This window comes from Hakea prostrata, chromosome 5 (assembly GCF_041222555.1).
Source record: "Hakea prostrata isolate BN-2017 chromosome 5, UWA_Hpros_2, whole genome shotgun sequence".
Classification (NCBI taxonomy): domain Eukaryota; kingdom Viridiplantae; phylum Streptophyta; class Magnoliopsida; order Proteales; family Proteaceae; genus Hakea; species Hakea prostrata.
This window is the reverse complement of record NC_142604.1, coordinates 1,113,906-1,134,401: the sequence shown is the minus strand read 5'-3', so window position 1 is coordinate 1,134,401 and position 20,496 is coordinate 1,113,906. Positions and strand designations below refer to the sequence as shown.

At 38.6% G+C, this 20,496-nt stretch overlaps 1 non-coding gene across 1 annotated transcript; it reads right to left on the bottom strand.

Moving 5' to 3' along the window:
• Positions 1-296: 296 nt before the first annotated feature.
• Positions 297-369, bottom strand: TRNAR-UCU (transfer RNA arginine (anticodon UCU)). The gene has a single exon. It is a non-coding gene; the product is annotated as a tRNA-Arg (tRNA).
• Between the last annotated feature and the right edge of the window lie 20,127 nt (positions 370-20,496).

The window sequence follows — 20,496 nt, the reverse complement described above, 5'->3', positions numbered from 1 at the left end:
ACAATAGATAGATGTTGAAAATTCCTGCTAGTTTCCACATATGTAAACATGATAAAGATGAATCCATGGTGTGAATATTTTGACATTTTAATCGAATAGCATTCGTGATTCTTTATTTTTCTTGTTCTGTGACACTTGTTCTTGTTCATTTATTTTACAAGTTGTAAGAGTTGTAAAGATCTTAAGTTGGGTTTAAAGGTTGTCCATTTGAAGGGAAAAAAAGTAAAGGAGTTCGGACTCATGAGACCTAAATGAGAGGATGGGAAATAAAAGTTCAAAAAACTTCCCAAAAAAAACATACCCGGTGGGACTCGAACCCACAATCGCCTGATTAGAAGTCAGACGCCTTATCCATTAGGCCACGGGTACTGATGCTCTTGCAACTATTTTCCCCCATTGTAGAAGGAAGCCCATCCAGCCATAACTATTCTTACAATATTGCTGCACCTCTTTCCAAAAGACAACGGTTGAATCTTCTCTCCCTTTGTTCTGTTCTTAAGCCTTTGAAGTTGTAAAGTATTATCTCTATAATAGATAAGTTTGTTGACATACCACTATTCCATTTTTTTTAGGAGAATTTTCAGCTCCACTCAACGAGTTATCCCTTAATATTATTGTCATAGCTTGAGTTATCCAATTTATCAATCTGACCTCAATTACTAACACTTTTAATCTTGTAAGAATAGAGGTGTAGAGGAAGACGAAGATGAGTCAAACGTAGGGTTTTTCCTTCAAGGGTATTCTTGTCTTTTTAAAAAATTTAACTTTCTTACATCAACAATTAACTTTAATTTCCTAGCGGGCATATATATATATATATATATATATATATTATTTTTAGGAAAAGGGTGGTGCCAAAATTCCATTTTTATTAACATAATGACACGGAACCCATAATATGCGGATGCTACTAAATCAACCGCTTTCATTTTTTCTTGTAGTACTAACTATTAACATTTGTTTTCCGGTGCTCTTGTTGCATAAAAAACTAAATCACAAACTTCGGATGCATGAAAATACTCTTTTACCACTTCTCATGTATAAGTTTCTTTTAAGTCTGTTTCTTAGAAAACCCTCTCTTGATTGTTTTTGAGAATCCACTGAACTAATGCATCACGAACAATTGAGTGGATACAACTAAACTTTACAACTTTCTAGGGGAACCACTAGAGTGTCAGGATAATTCTATCCAATGTTATTTTAAACTTAAATTCGATTCCTAGAAGTGTAACTAAAAATATGTAACATAATTCACAAAATATTTCACTTCAAAGAAGTCATGAAAAATATTATTAGTTGAAAACTTTTTCAATCTTTGTATTTTCATGGAAAAGAAAATCAAAAGAATTTAACATACAAAATTTAACGTCACAACAAACAAAGCTTATGGAAATACCTTCATGAATGAGAATTGATACTTGAATTGAACTATGTAGTTCTTTCCTTTCATGTAATATGGAATTTGTTGGAATATGGCTCTTTGAGCATGAGTGAATGAAACTATTCATTAAAGAGATTTTGTGAAAATAAGTGCATTAAATAAATTATGGACAATTGGGTATTTCAAATCCTAATGAGAGTTCATGCATAAAATGTTAATGAACATTCGTGCTTTTAATTTTCCAGCATTGTTCATGAATGGAGAGTTATGAGACTTTCATTTCCAAATGGACTTCTCATTTCCCTAGCTTGGTTATATATGACCAAAACTCTTCGTTTTTCAAACTTGATTCATTAAGAACCAGAACTCTTTGTTTCCAAGTTTGGTTGTAAACGACGAGAACTTTTTGTTTTCCCAAGCTGTTAATAAGATATGGTAATATAGTATGTTCATTGTACCAACCAAAGACCTTCACTATAAATTGGGATCCCCCCTTGATGAAGATAAGTAATTTCTTTTGGAGTTTTTTTTTTTTTTTTTTTTTTTTTTTTTTTTTTGATTTGAGAGTTGTATTAAGTTTGCTTTGAAAATCTTCTTAATGTTTTGTGAATCTTGTTAATGGTTTGAGAATCTTGTCGATTTAAATTTTACGCTGACTGAAGGAAGACACATATAAAGTTCATCGTGGTAGTCTACTTTGTGCTAAGTATATCGTTGTTCATCGTTGTATCTTGGGAGACAGACGTCCGTTGAATCTTCAAGCATATATACTCCGGAGGGGACGATCTGTTTTAAGAAAAACATTTAACGTGTCTTGAAGATTCTTCCTATTTTTCTTATTGCCTTGATAGTTTTTCTTCATTCTTTTCCTTTTGGCTCAGGTTTTGTTTACATGTCTTTTCAATTTTAAGTTAATTATTTATTCGTTTTTTTTTTTTTTCTTTTTTTATATCTTCAATTTGGCCAACAAAATTTGTATTTAGAAAATTCAATGTTCTTTTAGATTTTTAGTCTCTTTCGAATGTGATTGCTTGGCTTACTTCCTCTTGTTGGTTGTTTGAACTTCTGCTTCTCTTCCTCACTAGTCTAACTCAATAAATTGGATTTTCTACCCCGCGACCAAAAAAAAAAAAACACTACTCTTCACATAGTAAAGAATATCATTTACTCTGTCATGTTATATACTTTTTCACTTCAAAAGATCTTTTAATATCTTTTTTCCCCGCTTGGGAGTAGGGAATTCATAAGAGAAAACAACGAATAGAATGTGGAAAAAAGTAGATTTGTAAAAACCTGTGGGCGTCATTCTATCACCATCAAACCTTATCCAACTTTAATAGAGTCAGCTACATAAATTATTGCCTTCCAATTAGTTTGTTTGAGGCCAAACTAAATACCAGGACCAAGCTATACATATCCTTTCTCACAACTTCTCTTGAAATAATATTAATTTTGCCCCTATCTCTTCTGATTCCTTAAAATCACTTTTTCGTATAGAGATATTTACAAACCTCCGTTGAACATGATCATACCACCTCAGACGGCTTTCTCATAGCTTATTACTTATCAGAACTGTAAACCAACTTTAATACAATTGTCTCTTATCTTATTATTCCTTGTTTGGTCACCCAAGAAAAGAAATCGCGCATGGACCTATAGATCCTACACCCTCATCAAAAATAAATTTTAGTGAACAAGAACTGTAAATTCTAAACCGTATACTGGCATCCATAATAGAGTTCACCTGATAATATCATTTAATGGGGGGAGATACAAGAGAGATGGCCATTGAATCATTTTCTTTGCTTAGACTAAATCTAGTATACAATTGGATTCCAAAGTTACCTTCTAACAAGCATGTGCTTTCTGACAGTCAAAAATCTTTCACAGCCTTACATCTCACAACTAACTTCTTCATTTCCTTCCCGTCACAACAGGCAATTCAGCAAAACTTACAAGAAATAAATAAGAAGACATCTGCATTTTCTTTAATGTGCGAGGTTAACCTCCTGGAAGGGTCTCCCACAAAATAAAAAACTCATATGTTGTGGATTAAGAGGCTGAAGGTAGAGTCATAATGTCTTCGTTGCTACAAGAATCTTCTCCCTTCCTGTCGATTCTGGTTCTGGTTCATGAATAGTGGTTCTCCATCTTACTGCAAGTGCAATGCGAACCACCTTCTCAATGATATCAGGAGAATCTCGAACAAGAACTATTCCTTCTGGGCGCAGCATCCGATCCATCTCCATGATGAGATCAACAAGATTACACCTGTGACCAAGAGAACATGAAGCAAATCCAAACAATAAATTGCATTTGAAGGAAAGACGCGCATCCACGGTGTCTCCTTTTGGAGAACTCCAATACATATGACTTGACTTCATCTGTATATAATACAGTACTACTACTGATCAAGGAAAAATTCAATCATAACGCAGGCACCGTCCACTCAATCCCTTGGACTGTGGACAAACCCTTTAGAAATTAAAATGAAAATTTGAAATATAGATGTCAAATTACGAGGGGGTTCCATATGTCAGAAGAATCAGAGTGTTGGGTTTGAGATGATACATGCAATAGGAGAACTAACTGGAGGCATCCAACGAAATTGGAATGGTTTGATCTGGATTTATAGATGAATTGCTCTTGCAGTTAATTAAAAGGATCTCTTAGTAATTAGCATAATGGAAAGGAGCCAGATCCTTAGAAGGCACCTCACAGCAAGAAGGTATGCAAGATTTTTACTGCCCCAATGGTTAGTGAATTGCAGTGTCATGGCAATGGCATAAAACTTTATTTGTCTTGTTTGCAAAGTTTGGATGCTACTGCAATTAGTCTAACAAGGTGTGCAATCTGGTTATTCAATCTCAAACTTCAAATGCTGAGGATATTTGCCCAAAAATTGCTCCTGCGTTTTCGAGGGACAGTATTTCTTTCATTACAAAGAAAGAAAAATACAAGACACATGAAACCTCATGATCAAAAAATATTGAAGGCATTCATTTAAGTTTATTGCGCAAATTCAGGTAGAAAACAGCGTTGAGACTGAATTCAACATCTGCTACATATTCTTGGAATTAAGGCAACAATCAACACAGATATCCTTAATTGCCTGTAGGCATTCCTGAAAACAAGAGTCATGCTACTAGAATATTTCATCAACAAAGAATATGGTACTAACTTATGGATTCTTTTCCCAAAACGCCATTGATTCTATAGATTCAAGTCCAAATTGCCAAAAACTACTATTTATAAATGCTCCACACCATCATCTCATTTGAGGTATTTGAGCAATCATGGATAAAACCAAAACCTGAATCCCCTCTACATTCCATCACGTATTTGTTGCATTACAAGAATGAAATCTAACGAAGACATATCAATTGTTTGCTCTAGCTTTGATTTGTATTGAGTCCTCCAAATGATCTTCAAGGTCTTAGAATTGGCTATTGAACCAATGTTCCCTATTCATTCCATTGCCTGGTTACTGCTTTTTTTGTTTTGTTTTTTTCTTTTCCGTAAGAGGGGTGCGGGGGGGCGGGGAAGGAATTCACGCTCTCTGGTATAAACAACCTCTAGATAAACCAAAGAATTGATCATTTATGGCATGGTTAATCAAATCACTTAGGTAATTTTAATTCTGAACGGTCTCTAATTTACTATTTATGATGTCCAAACTGATAAATTCACTTTATTAAACATATCAAAATCATTGTGCATACCAAATGTATCATACAGAGAAAATTTAATGCACACAAAAAGACGATGTTGTAAAATTCAATACCTGTTTTTGCTGGAACCAAAATGTCTTAATAGTGAGTTGATATGGGATACATGTATGAAATCATATAAGTTCGAGGATATGTTGAAAAAGGTTCACACCTGTCAACACAAATCATATAACTATTAGCAGTCGTTAATGTCAACTAATGAAGTTTCCTAGTTTTAGCAGGGAAATAGCAACATATATAATGGTTTTTTGTCGGAAAGAGTAGCATAAACATCCTTATATTAATAAACAAGGTATTTAAACTGCATTCTATTCCTCAAAATTTCCCAATCACTAGGACTCATATCCGTTCAGTCATTTATTTCTTGAGGTCTGGCTAATAACTTTGCAGAAAATGCAGCTCGCTTGACAAATTTTGAATGCTTTGGACTAGGAGATATCAAGTAGTAGAGCCCGAAGGTTTGGAAATGAACCCAATGGTAGTGGATGACCCTACTGATGACTCGATCACTCTCCTAGAGTTTATGAGGAGAGATAAGGTCAATCACGAAGGGATTAAAAAGCAATTTTGGCACATCCGGAAATCGATGAAGGAGAATCCAAATAATGAGGTAAATATACCCAAACATAGATACTTAGAAGACTTTTCTTTCAAGCAGAAAATCACTAGAATCGGACCTTGGTTGAGGGTCAACCAAAGGCAGGTCAATCGAATCGGTTGACAGGTCTGGGTTGATCACCCATCCCAAGTTTCAGGGTAATTTTGGAAAATTGGGTTTAAAACCCTATTTTATGACTCCACTCACCTTTGAATGCATTTTCTAATGCTAGAGTGGGGTTGAGGCTTGGAGAGGAGGAGAAACCAAGAGAGATTCCAGATTCCATCTGTGACACCCAGCCCAAATCTAGCCCGAAGACCCGATCTGTTTTGGGTGAAGTAGGGTTTGTTTAATGTTAACTTTGAAGTTTGACTGTGATTTTAATTTTACTATCTTTTAAAATCTTAGGAAGCCATGTCAGACCTTTTCCTTAGAGTTGATCCAACGTCCCAAAATGAGGAAGATGTCTTTGTGGGCCATCTCAGTAAAAGATATGGTGTTTGACCCAAAACCCATGGATACTGATGGTGGTGTGTCCTTATGGAAACCTTATTTGATTTGGAGTTGAACTACTCATTGGTAATGAAGAACTTGGTTGATGGACCTAAAGCCTAGTTGGACTTGGTTTAAAGACATTCCCTCCCTACTAGGTAAGAGTATGATGTGTTGAAAGAAGCCCATCCAAAAATATTGAAGTTTGGCCCATTAGATCCCTATTTTTGAACAAGCTGTCTTGGCAGTGGCATTTTGGTAATTTTCTGTTTTGAAGGTTTTTAAAAGTTTTATTTCTTTTAATTTCGTGGTAAGCTATCCCATTATGTTTCTAAACCTCTTGATAGCGTGGGATCGACCATTGAACTTCCTCTTTGGCGACCAATCAACCAACAGGGGCAGTTTGGTCAGTTTGATAAAATCCTAGTAATTCTTGAACTCTTTGTGCTATTTAAAAGGGGGAACTCCATGTTTTTCACTCTCAATCTGTTCTAAGCCTTTGGAGAACGTGGGAAGATCCCTAGAACCTCTCATTCGAAGCCAAGGAAGATCCTCAAGCATCTGTTCAGATTTCTTCATCGGTTTCTCTTCTAAAATGTTGGTATTCAATTCGTTTCTTCTTTATTTCATTCTTTCTTCTCTACTTCTGATCTTCTGATGATGAGAGGGGTATTACACTACTGTAATGACCTCTTGTCTAATTCTTTTAGCTCTAGAGTGAATCCCCCAATTCACTCTATCTTCTTGAAGCCATATGGCGATGATTCTTGAATTGGACTCCACCAAAGATCTTGATGATACTTTCCCTGAATTTTCTACCTATCTTTATGATTGTGGGAATGTCTCATACTATTACCATGACCTTCCCTTGTGTCCTCATGATTGAGGAGTTGATCCCTGATATTCCTTGGATCATTGGAAACCAAAAAGGGAGAGATTTTGAGGGGAAATTCTTGAGTAACCTTCATGAGAGGGTAACCAATTGGGAACCCTTTTATTTCTGTTAATTCATCAGACCCTCCCCAAAACCTTTCGTGATTGTAAATTCTTTGCCCTAAGGGTGAATCTTTATTCTCCTTAGTCTTTCTGTGGGATACACGGATTCTTGTTAGTAAATCCCTAATTATATGATTTGAATTTCTTTCATTTCACTTTAATTGAGAACCTTATTTTCTCTCATTGGTAGACCCTTCCTAATTCCATTCTTTATTTTGAAATACTAATGAGATGTTCCTTTATCTATCTTGGGTTGTTTTTGTGAGAATTAATTATGGGTAACTCTCATGAGAGGTAACCATATATGAGACCCTAATGTTCTTTTATCTATTGGAAACTCCCCAACACCTTTTTAGATTGTGCATTCTTTGTTTCTCTTTCTCTAGGGTGAATCTTGATTCCCCCTAGCCTTTCCATGAGAGCCCATAGGTTATGTTTGATGAAATCCTAACCTCTTTATTATTGACCTATTGAGATTCATTTTCGGACTAAGATCTCCCCCATGTCTTCATCTGGGTTAGGTTGTACTTGGTCTTCAACCCCATGAGCAAAGCACCCTTGTATAGCAATATACATGGGGGCGGTTGCTAGTGGCGGTCGATTGAACCAAGCGACCGCCTGGAGCGACCGCCCGGTCTGTTTTCGGGGTTTTGCCCTATATTTCCCCCTGTTCGTTATAAATAGCATCCCTCGCCCTATTAACGCATTATTATGTTCGGGATTGCTATTTTGGGCGATTAGGCGGCTGTGGAAACGTGCAGGATTCAGGTCTGAAGTGTTGTTAATGTTATGGAACCTTTTCTCTTCTATTCTTGGTGATTCTGGTTAAGGTAATGAATCTCCATCTACAATTCTCTTCTTTTTAACCTCTAATTGATATGAACCCATCCCCTTTTTGTTAGTGGTTACCCAATTGATTTGTTGTACTCCCTTTCTAATGTTCTTGATGAGATCCTGTCCAGAAACGAATCCCTGCATTTGTTAATGGATAGATCCAGTCAAGGAGAGAGTTTCTGGGTAATCCATTTGCGATGATTGTTAGTTTTCCCTTCACCTATTGTCTTTGGGAGTGTTAGATTCGAGACTTAGGCCATGATCACTCGAAATCCGGATTGAAAACGGGTGATCAGAAGCCTGAGTTTCGGATTGAAACTCTCTGTTTTTAGGGCGGTCACTAGTGGAGGTCGCTCAACCTAAGCGACCGGCTCAACCGACCGGCCGGTTTCCAGTGTCTGTGTAAGTTTGATTTTGGATTTGTTTTGACTCTTGACTCTTATATATTCTTGTAACCCTATGCCTAGGTGTTCTCTGTTTCAAGTAAAAGTCTTATAATAGTTTCTAGAATTCAAGTTAGAGGAATTTTACATAACTACAGGTAAGGACATGCATTCTTATTTATATGCAATTACATATACATGATGATTCTGTTGTTCTATTTACTATTCTTTGATCATGTAACTTGCTCTAATTGTATAAAGCATGTGAATCTTATTGTACACTTGTTGTTTGTGGTATTCCTTGATGTACTTCATCTTTCATGATATTGCACAACTGTTCATGGTATGATAAAGAGTGATGTAGTGTAGTTGTGATGGAAGGGGTATTCCATTGGGATATCTTAGCTTGGGATATCAGAAGGCTGTGGAATGGGACACATGCCTGTTGATGTCTCCAGCATTATCATGATTACTGGATGACATACTTAGGAGTGTCTAGAATTGCATGGCTAGGTACCCCACATGCTATTACCCTTTCAGCCGGGGAATTGAAGCCGGGTGACCCGTTACAATGGTGACGTGACTATGTTTCATCCTACAGCGGTAACCAGTCCGTGCGGAGACTCAGTGGTCCACTGTTGGTCATGTAATGGTAGGGTTGCATATGTTAGGGTTAGGCTCATGGACGTCCAAGGAACGGACCGGGTGTCGTGAGGAGTCATGAGAGCATCCGCCCCAATAATATGTGGATGATCATAGGGTTAAGGAGTGGAGTCCAATAGCGGTAGCCAGTCCGTGAGGGTTCTCACTCCTAGGTTGCGAAGGATACTGAACCGAGTTGGTTGGTGCCATAGGGGAAGTATCTGGACTCCATATAGTATGTTACCATTATGACTTGCATTGGATTAGAAACCCCGACATGCGCCAGTACTCATTGCCAATGGTCGTGGTGAGAGAGTGATGACTTAACCCCCAGCCATGGTTTGAGAGCCAGGTGTGGACTTTCCCTTTTTGCCCAGGATCCCTACAGAGGTAACCAGTCCTTGCCGGATCAGAGTGATGAGACTTACCCAGAGGAGAACTGGTGTATATCTTAAAGCATGTCAGCTAATAGAGACTTGCATAGTTAGATCTTAGTAGCATTCATATTTCTGCATACCATCCATATCATTTCATCTGTGCATTCGTGGATTGTATTGACATATATATGAGAATTGTTTGTTCCTTACTGAGTTCGTTGGAACTCATTCCTTTCATTGTATGTATTATATAAACTGTACAAATGGTTGCACGAGGTCGAAAGTTGGAGATGATTCATATGAAAGAGTTTTCTCGTATGAAGCTGATGTGAGATAGACAGTGGTACATGAACTTGCAGAGCATGAAGCCTCCTTAAGATGCGTGTGTGCACTTTTAGCACCATTGATGGCCGACGGAGGCAGATTGCCAAGATTTTGATGATCGTATGGAGAAAGATTGGAGGTAATCTTTATTTGCTAAGTTAGAAAACTAGTTTTTAGATTTATAAAAGAAAACCAGAAAGAAGATTATTTAGTTATTTATTTTTGCTTCCGCTAAACTCGATATTACTTTTGATTCTTGATTTTCCCTCTTTCGTTCGTTCTTGGATATTTATTGGAGTTTTTGGACTCTTGTAACCTTTTTATTGATTATTGCACTATTCTTGCTCTTGATTATATGTATTTGTATTTATTATTATTGATAGACTAAAACCGTGGATCCTGTGACGAATCGCACCCACTGGTTGTCGGGCGGGGTGTGACACCATCCACACTGCATCACTTCGAAACCTGAATCATCGTGGAAATGTTGACAAAGGTGAGTGTTTTTCAACGTCTCTTCTCTAAACCTAGGTTAATGGTGTTTTCTTCATAGTTGAATGTTTGAACTTAGTGGATGGAGTTAATAGGTTGTATTGAATGCCTTATTATACTCTCATTTATGCTTTTCATTGTTTTGAGAGTTGTTTATGCAATTCGTTGCGAATGATTTCGTGTTGAACCTCTTAGAGATGCCCATAGGCACTAGCGAGAGCCGAATTTGGGTTTTTTTGTTTGAAGGCTAGTTGGGATGAATTGTGGGTACTTCTAGGACCCTATTACTATTAATTAGAAGACCCCAAAGTCTTGCTTCGATCCAATTTTGAATTGGTGGTGAAATATGAATTTCACCGAAACTAGGTTGAGGATAGGGGTTCTGGCCTCAACCGGTCTTGTAAGCCCATGCAACTGGCCGTTCAACCGGTTGTGTTTGGGAAGTGTAATATGGACCATTTTTGAACCCCAAGTGATCCCTAATTAATGCTTACTCTTCTCTTATATAATTAGGGTTATTCGGAGCATAATTACCTACTCTTGAATGTTATTTGTGGGATTGGAGGGCAAAATCAATTTGAAAGTTGAAGAATACACTAACCATGTCTTGTATGTTTAATATTGTTATTTCAATTTCATTATTGATATCTTGCTTTATTTTAATATCTATTACCATGTGATTGTGTGTGACTTTGCGCAAATGAAAGGTATGAATGTTTGGGTGATTCTTTTCTTTTCTTTTCAAATCTTATATTGATGATATGAGGATGAATGAGAATGAATGGGATTGGTTACCCTAGTGATGTTATATGAATGTGCATTTAGACTTAGGTACATGAATGCTAGGTCTAGAAGTGTTGGGCTAGATGACCCCATGAGTAATACTACCCTTCCAGTAGGGGTATTGAGGCCGGTTAACCTGTAATGTTAGTGGCTGGGTCTTGTGGGTGTCAAGCAGACTCATTGTCATCATTGAATGGTAGAGTTGCATTGCTCAAGACTGGTAACCAACCCATGAGAGGACATAGAGAGCATCCTATCCATTATATGTGGATGACCATTGGGTTAAGGAATGAGATCCAATAGATGCCTACCGTTGATGATACCATTCATAGGTGGGAAGGTTATTGAACCAAAAGGGCACTAGGCATGAGGGGAGATATCTGGACCATATGAAGTATGAGACCGTATGACTATGTATTGGGCCTAGAGTTGCTTTTGACACATGCCAAATCTCATGCTAAACGGTGATGCGAAAGAGTGATGACTTACACTCCAACCATGGCTTGACATGACTTTACCCAACAACCACGGAGAACCCAATAGATGTCTCTCGTTGAGGGAGAATGATTGGGACCGCCCAGAGGAGATTGGTGTTTAACTTAATGCGTGTGTACCATAAAGACTTCATGATAGAGTTAGATGCATAACACCATAACCATTCATTTACCATATTATTGTCATTGATTATATTACAAATGTGTGATGTGGGAATTGTGAACAAATGCATGACATGATTGTTTAGTTGACCTCACTGAGTTCTATGGAACTCATTCCTTTATATGTGTATGTTTCTTGATTATTCTACAGGTTATGAGGACCCAATCAAATGGAGTATCTGTTGTTGGTAAATTATCATGAGGGAGCAATTGGAGAAGAAGTGGATGCGCTTAACGCTTCATGCCCGTCCCGTATTAGGATTGCTCTTATGGAGTTGGCTTCAATAGAGAAGTTCTTAGATTACTTCCACTGCAAACAAACTACTCTTTTCTTTCAAATTCTGGTGTTTGTGTTTTATTAACGTTAGACATGGATGATTGCAAACTTTAATATTTTATATTAACATTTAAACATGATTTATTATTGTCCTTGGATTACGCTATATCATATGTTTGTGTGGATTTGTCATTAAACATTGGTCCTATTGTGTATTACCCCCACAGGTATTCGGGTGTGACTGGATCCGGCTAGATGGGGTGTGACACATTTAATTATTGATATACCTATCGGTAACTCTTTTAGGTCTCAAAGTTTGCATGAGGTATAGAGAAGTACCATCAACAGGTTTTGTTTTAACAATACAAACATGAATGTAAGAGGCATCAGGCATGTAAAATTTCATCCGGAGGATCTTGATTTTCTTCCCTTCTTCCATCCCCTCTCCCTAACCTTGTTTCCCAACTACTGCCCCCCCCCCCCCCACTTTGTCCAACCCACCTTCCACCACCTTTCTCTACCTTTGCTTCCCCATCCCACCCCCTTCTCTTGCTTCATGGATCATAATATGGTGAATCATGTGAGACTGCATGAATGGTCATCGGTATTTATGTAGTGGCACAATGTCGCTACCAGCGATATGCTGCTGGAGCTGTAGCTGCACCAAAAAGAGAGGATCAGCAGTATCTACTAATGTGGTAAGTGAAGATGTTATCCAAATTGGCCACACAGTAAATTTAAGTAACCAGCTCAATCATATCCTGGCATGAGTCTTTATATCTCCATGTAGGCCTATCTGGTACTCTAGACACTACTCGATATTTCCTAAATTGCTAGGGAAGGCACTCGTATGGGTTGGGCTTAGCGGGCTGTAACCATCTAGGGGAGATTGTTATAGAAATTTTTGACCCTTCTATTTTTGGGTTGGCTCTAGTTGACGTGGGTTGGCTCTAGTGGACGAGGCCCTGGCTTTACGATTGGAGATGCTTTATGTGGTCTAGGAAGATTGGCCGCGTGTCATCTTCAAATCAAACAATCTTGAGTTGATCCACTACTTTTTAGGGAAGATCTCTACTCCTTCAATGTGCATTGCATCAATTGTGCAAGACATTAAGCACTTTGTTTATTGTTTTAGTGATTGTTCCTTTTCTTTTTACTAGGGCCCACAACTTTTTAGCAAATATCCTAGCCAAGAAGGTCCAGTTTGAGGTTCCAACTATTTGGCCACTTTCCACTCCTTGGCTAAAGGATGAATGTTATGTTGCCTTAGTTTCTCTTGAATAAATTTGTTTTCTACCAAAAAAAAAAAAATTGAAGTAAAATAGATTATAACAAACAGTCGTGAAAAGAAGTACCAGCTGGTGTTGTATCATTGTAAAGAAAATGGGTTAACCATTCACAAACAACACAAGCATGGTGCACACATGAACATCATCCAAAAAGAACTTACGACGTTAAACGTCAGATCATCTGTCAGATATATTCTTGATTGGGATGGAACCTGAAGTGTTTGCTATGGTGATCGGTTTTTGGTTATGCCTTGAGTGGCTTGCTCACTTGAACATCTTCCAAAGGCTTGTAATTGAGAATGACACAACACTATCACTTGTTACAAACATGTGGGACCAACTTTTGTAGTGGGGTGGGCAAATAAGAAAGGAAAGGAAAGGAAATAATTTTCGTTTGGGTATCACTTTAATTATATCCATCACTTTCCCACAAAGTCCTACTAAATTTGTGAAACTTTAAAAAAAGATGGAATGGGAAAAGTGGGATGCCACATCAGCAGACAAGGTTTCTCAAATTAAGAAAGTTTGTCTATCCATTTTCCTACCCCCCCATTGAACCAAACAATCCAAATTTGGAATTTTGTATAAAAGTTTACTTTTTTTCCGTCCCTTTTTTCTCACCCCCATTTCAAATTCTTCTAACAAGCGGCGCCTAATCATTTTGAACTAATTCAAACATAAAAGCCTTCAGCTTTAAAATATGTACCGAAAGACTCATCCCTTGGTGTGCTGATCCAATGCAAGGTAGAAAACCCAACCCTAATGATATTCGTCGTTTTTTACAATCCCATGCTCTTATGCTAGTGCAGCTGCCATGTTTAAAAACAAAAAATGATTCCTCATTCATGAAATTTCTGATTAAAAAATGTTTGGATAGTCCTTTCACTTTTTCAACCATATGCTTAAACATTTGGAAAAAGGAAATCCAATGCCTTCAAAGTGCATAAACCTATTGGTGGGCTCATCATGGTGCCCTGGTGTAGGTAGAAGTTTAACACGATCAAATGCTCATTGGATTTCCATTTACAAATGTCTTTTCTAGACAGCTCAATAAAGAAAAGAAGACATAAGGAACAGATGAGCTGCATTAAGGGTGGACCAGTTGATCCCATCTGATGATGTCTTCCAAGTCCCCTCAGACCATCATCAACAAGTTCCTTCATACCTTTAGTGACAACTTCTAGGCAGCAAGAGCTTCAGACTCAAGTGTGGGCTCCCATAATATTGTAGTCTCAACTAGCAATCCAGTCACAACATATGGGTCCGTGTTGGAAGTTGAACAACAATCATCCAAGTAATAAATAAACAGCAATAGGCATGATTTTTTCCTTTCTTTTTGGGTAGTAGATATATTATTAGTAGATGCAATATAGTGTTACTAAAAACACTAACAAACAGGCCTTTTCTTTATTTCTCAGTTTCATGACTAACATGGATTGGACAACCACAAATAGCCACCCCCGCAACTTGCAACAGAAAAATATTTTGCCCTTCCTGAGTTGTTTTTGTTAACTAAAGCATGATGTTAATATCTGCAAGCATACCCAAGAGAAGGTGTTAATTTTGGTTGTTTCATGCTTCCCTATTAATGCTCATCACTGAATTAAAGTGATTGATATGCTGGAAGCATCTGTAATTATGCCAAACATGGAGAAGGTGGAAACCTTTAACCTACTGGGAGAGGTGCTTCCATGATCTCGGGCGAGAATCGTCCTAGTTAAGGACTGATACATGTCTTTGGGACCAATTTTGCCAAAGTGATTCAACTTCTCGTCCAGTGCATTGAGCCTCCTGTTCAACCGATCATTGTCCCGGTCTTCACCCCTGTGGGAAGTCAAGCTGAGCTTTCTTGCTTTGAATCATATAAGTCTTGCACATCGGAGTTCCTACTCCTGGCTTTGTTCCCGAATTTTTTTCCATTTCTTTCACCTTGTCCAACATCGTCCTGTGTAGCCCCTTAGACTTAGCAGGGTGTCGTTAGATTACTACAAGGATTGAGAAGGTGCCAACCTAACCTCTCAAACACAGAGGCTCGGTCATTGTTGTGCTGGTTCTAGTTACTCTTCTTGCCTCCTCTTGTCGGGCTCTGGCACAGTCCGTTGTCAGCTGGGCCTATTCCTCTAACTCCCTAGACTCCATTATTGGTTTGGAGGAGAGGGTATTGTTATGTCTAAATGGACCACCAAGGGCTTGTTTGACGAGGAAGTTGGCCCAACTGGATGGCCTAGGTTCTAAGGAGATTCCCCATTTCTTGGATTTTCCTTTCCACCACCTAGAAACTTCATGCATGCATCAATACTAAGGATGTCACACCTCACCTAGCCGGTTCTGGACACACCCGAATACCTGTGGGTGATAACACTACATGCCACACCCCACCCACCAATCTCGGTTACCCGCCCGACGACCCATGGGAGTGATCCGTCATAGGATCTACAGTTTTAGTCTATCAACAATAATAAATACAAATAAAGACAATCAAGAGCAATAATAGTTCAATTAATGAATTAAAGAATTTCAGGAGTCAAAATACTACAATAAAATAATCAATGAAAGAATAATAAATCAAAAAAATACGAGTTCAACGGAAGCAATCAAAATGAGTTAAATTATTTTCTTTCCAGTTTCCTTTTCTAAAGCTAAGTAATGTTTTTCATGAATCTCTAGAAAGGGGGTCCTCCAGTTCTTCTCCATTCGTTGAGCGAACTGCCTGGCAACTTGTCTCCTTTGCCCATCAATTGGTGCGATAAGCGCATTCCATGCACTCGCAGGAGCTCCCGCACAGGCTATCTCCATTTCCCATTGTCGGTGCCACATCTTCTTCATACGGGAAGGTTCCTTCATAGGAAACCAGTCCATCTTCCGACACATTTCCTCCATCTGCACAGACTAATAAAACATATACAAATAAAGGAATGAGTTCTAGAGAACTCAGTAAGAACAATAACAATTCCCATCCATATATCCAACAAATCAGAAGTGCATAAATGATATAAATGTGTGCAAAGTATGAATGATACTATGATTCTAACTATGCAAGTCTCTAATAGTTGACATGCTTTAAGATATACACCAGCCCTCCTCTAGGTAGGTCTAGTCACTTTGATCCGGCAAGGACTGGTTACCTTTGTAGGGATCCTGGGTAAAATGGAAGGTCCACACCTGCCTCTCAACCCATGGCTGGGGTTAAGTCAACACTCTCACCACTACCATTTGCAATGAGTACTGGCGCATGTCGGGGTTTCTAATCCAATGCAAGGTCATACAGGTAACACACTACACGAAGTCAAGATACATCCCCAATGGCACCAACCAACTCAGTTCAGTATCCTTCGCAACCTAGGAATGAGAATCCTCACGGATTGGCTACCGCTAAGTATGTCATCCAGTAGTTATGACAGTGCTAGAGACATCAGCAGGCATGTGTCCCATACCACAACCTTCTGATATCCCAAGCTAAGATATCCCAATGGAATACCTCATCCATCAGAACCACATACTAACCATCATTAGTATATCACATTCACAACCATCATAGTACATCACATTCATAACCATCATAGTATATGTAAAGACAGTGTAAATGTAAGCGGTCATATAACAAGATCAGCATATGAAACATGATTACAGCAGTATACAGAACAAAAGAACAGTGAAAGAAGACACTGGACTAGCATGTTCAAGTCAATTTGTAAAGACAAGATTGTATGCCCTTACCTGCATATAAGTAATTTGTCCGTAAAAAGAAATCCGTAAACAATTATAAAACTTTCTCTTCAAACAGAGAACACCTATACACAGGGTTATAATAAGGTATAAGTCAAATGAATCAAATTGGATCAAAACCAAAAGCCATTTGGTCACTGTGTACCAGCCGGTCGCTTGGGCCTGTCGCTTAGGTTGAGCGACCGCCACTAGTAACCGCCCCAAAAATAGTAAGTTTCAGATCCAAAACTCAGGCTTTTGATCATCCATTTTCAATCCGGATTTCGAGTGATCATAGTCTGAATCTTGAATCTAACACTCCTATAGCCAATGGGTGAAAGGAAACTTAACAATCATCATAATTGGATTACCCAGAGACCTTCCCTTGATCAAATCAGCCCTTTTCACGAAAGCAAGGTTTCTTTCTCGGATCTGATCTAACCAAGATCATCAAAAGGATAGACAATGCAAAGGAAGGATCAAGAACAACCAAAGATGAACACTGAACTACCTTAATCATAGCAAGTGGTGAAGCATAAGTGAACAGGGAACCACTTACCTCAACTAGATTGACTATGAATAACAGTAGAACCTTCTGGGACTCCAACAGCACTTCAGATATGCTTTCGGCACTTCTCTGCAGCCGTCTAACCTCCAAAAACGGTAACCACGAATAAAATATTCGTAAAATAGTTGAGGGTTACTATTTATAGAAGTCAAGTGGCAAAATAGGGTAAAACCCCACAACCAAGAACAGGCGGTCGCTTGGTTCAATCGACCTCCACTAGCAACCGCCCCCAGGTATTTTGCCATACAATGGTGCTTTTTCCAGGGGGTTGATGTCCAAGTACATCCTAGCCTTAAAGAAGATATGGGGGAGATCTTACCCTCGTTCCGAACATCTCCAAACATCACTTGCCTTCCAGAAGTCCAACTACCAAGCAAGGCAGGCTCTTCAGTCAGAGAATCCAGATCCATGGGTTCAGGGTATGGATCATGGACTTTTATCCGAATACTCAACAAATTTACCCGACTAGACCTTCAGGTTCTCGGACCTGCAATACGAATCCCGGGTTAGAAATACGGGGGTTTTTACTCTACAGGATCAAGTTCATGGCCAATCCATATCAATACAATACCACATAACATAATCCAAGAGAAAAGGAATTAAAGTATCAAATAATTAAGTTATTATAGTCATCATTAAGTCATATTCAAAGTTAATGAATTTGAAATAAGAGTATAAAAGGAAGAAATTTTTGCAGCGAAAGCCTAAATGTAATCGAAGAAAGTTAAAGAGTACAAGTAATGCCCCTGTCTAACAAATAAATAAACAATGTAACTAATCGATAGGAGTAGTATAGGAACGGCACGACTCTCCATGTGCCTTTGTGTCCTATCCAGCCGGTCCCTCCTAGGACTCTGCTGGTGCTGAACTCTCCAAGTAAAAGGAGTCCTCATATTTTGCAACAGAATCTAAAGTAGAAATGAATATCGAGGAGAGAGTTCCATAGAGTTCAGTGAGATCAACATAATCATACATTGTGCATCCGTCACACACATCAATAAAAAATATATAAATATATGATGAGAAAATAAATGATTTATGCAAATAAGTGCCTAAACTCTAACAAATGTAGTCTCTATGGTAGACACACATTAAGTTACAACACTGTCTCCCTCAAGGACTGGTTACCTCTATTGGGAACCCGCAACAATGGGTTTAGGTCACATCAAACCGTGGTTGGGGTTTAGGTCACCACTCTCTCACCAACACCATATGGTCTAAGTACTGGCGCTTGTCGGAGATAAATCTAACCAAAAGCAAGGTCATCCTCTCATGCTACATGTGATCAGATATCTTTCCTCATGCCTAGTGCCCTTTTGGTCCTTGTATCCTTCTCACCTAGGGATTTTGTTCCCCACGAAAATCACACATCATACTAGACTAACATCTCATAAGCCTATGGTTGTCCACATATGCATAAGCAGATGCCCTCATGGCTTCCCCACCAAAACCACACATCATACTAAAAGTACCACGAGCCCAAACCCAAACATATGCAACATTCCCAATTGCATGATGACAGTGGGCCTGAGCCTCCCCACATAAATCACACGTCGTGCTGGATTACAACAGTACCCAATCATTGCCAATCATGGGTCACTCAGCTTCAATACCCATGCTGAATGGGTAGTAAGACTCGTCAGGTTTTCTAGCCAATGTATCTAGACACCTATTGATATGCACCTAGAGAATCAGATGACTAAGGAGTTGGAACAACTCTTGGCTTATGAGGAAACATATGGAGACAAAAATCCAGGGTTGATTGGCTTCAAGATGGGGAGCAGAAGACATCTTTCTTTCATGCAACGGCTGTGGCAAGGAGAAGACATAACCATGTCTTCAAAATAAAGAATGAAGATGGTGAATGGTGCTCTAATGAGGAGAATATTTACAGCCTATTTGAAGTCTATTAACAAACTCTCTTCACCTCTTAAGAGGTTGAGGATAGGGATCTTACTTATGTAATTCAAGGCATTCAACCAAAAGTTTAGGTAGAGCAAAACTCTATGTTAGTTGTGGCCCCTACCATTGATGAAGTGAAAAATGCCTTGTTTTCTATGGGTCCCTTGAAGAGCCCTGGTGTAGATGGTTTCCCTCCTATCTTTTTTCAAAGATTTTGGGAGCTAACCAAGGACGAATTGTTTAATTCCTTTGTGATTTTTTCTCATCAGGTTTCCTCCCCGAAGGAGGCTCTTGAGCTGGTGGAGGACTTTAGACCCATTAGCCTATGCAGTGTTGCAGTGAAGGTGGCTACCAAAGTGCTAGCATCCAGACTCCATCCCCTGTTACCTGATCTTGTATCTTCTAACCAGACGGCTTTTGTGAAAGACCGACTCATCTCAGATAATATATTTATGGCTCATGAAGCTTTCCATTTCATAAGAAAGAAGAAGAAAGGAAAGAAGACAATGTTGGCTCTCAAATTGGACATGAAAGAGCATATGATAGAGTTGAATGGAGGTATGTTGCAGCCATTCTCACTCAGTTGGGGTTTAATATTAGATTTGTTGATTTAATATTAAATGTGCTATCAACTGTGAGATACTCTTTTTTGATCAATGGATCTGAGAGATTTACAATAAATCCGGAAAGAGGCCTACGGCAAGGAGATCCATTATCACCAGCACTTTTCATAATCTATTCACAAGGCTTGACTCAGATGATCACACTTGGAGAGAACAAAGGTGACATCAAAGCAATTAGCATCAAGGGAAGAACGGATCCACTCACGCATTTGATGTTTGCAGATGACTGTGTACTTTTCTCTGAAGTAAACTTGAAGAGTGTACATGCTTTGAAAAAGTGAATCAATGCTTATTGTAAAGCTTCTGGCCAGCTGATAAATTACAACAAATCCAATGTCTGCTTTAGCCCAAATACTTTGCAAAGAGTGAAGAGGTGGTTCTCAAAAATCTTGAAGGTATCCTATGGTGAAGGGCCAACCAAATACCTAGGTCTACCAACGGAT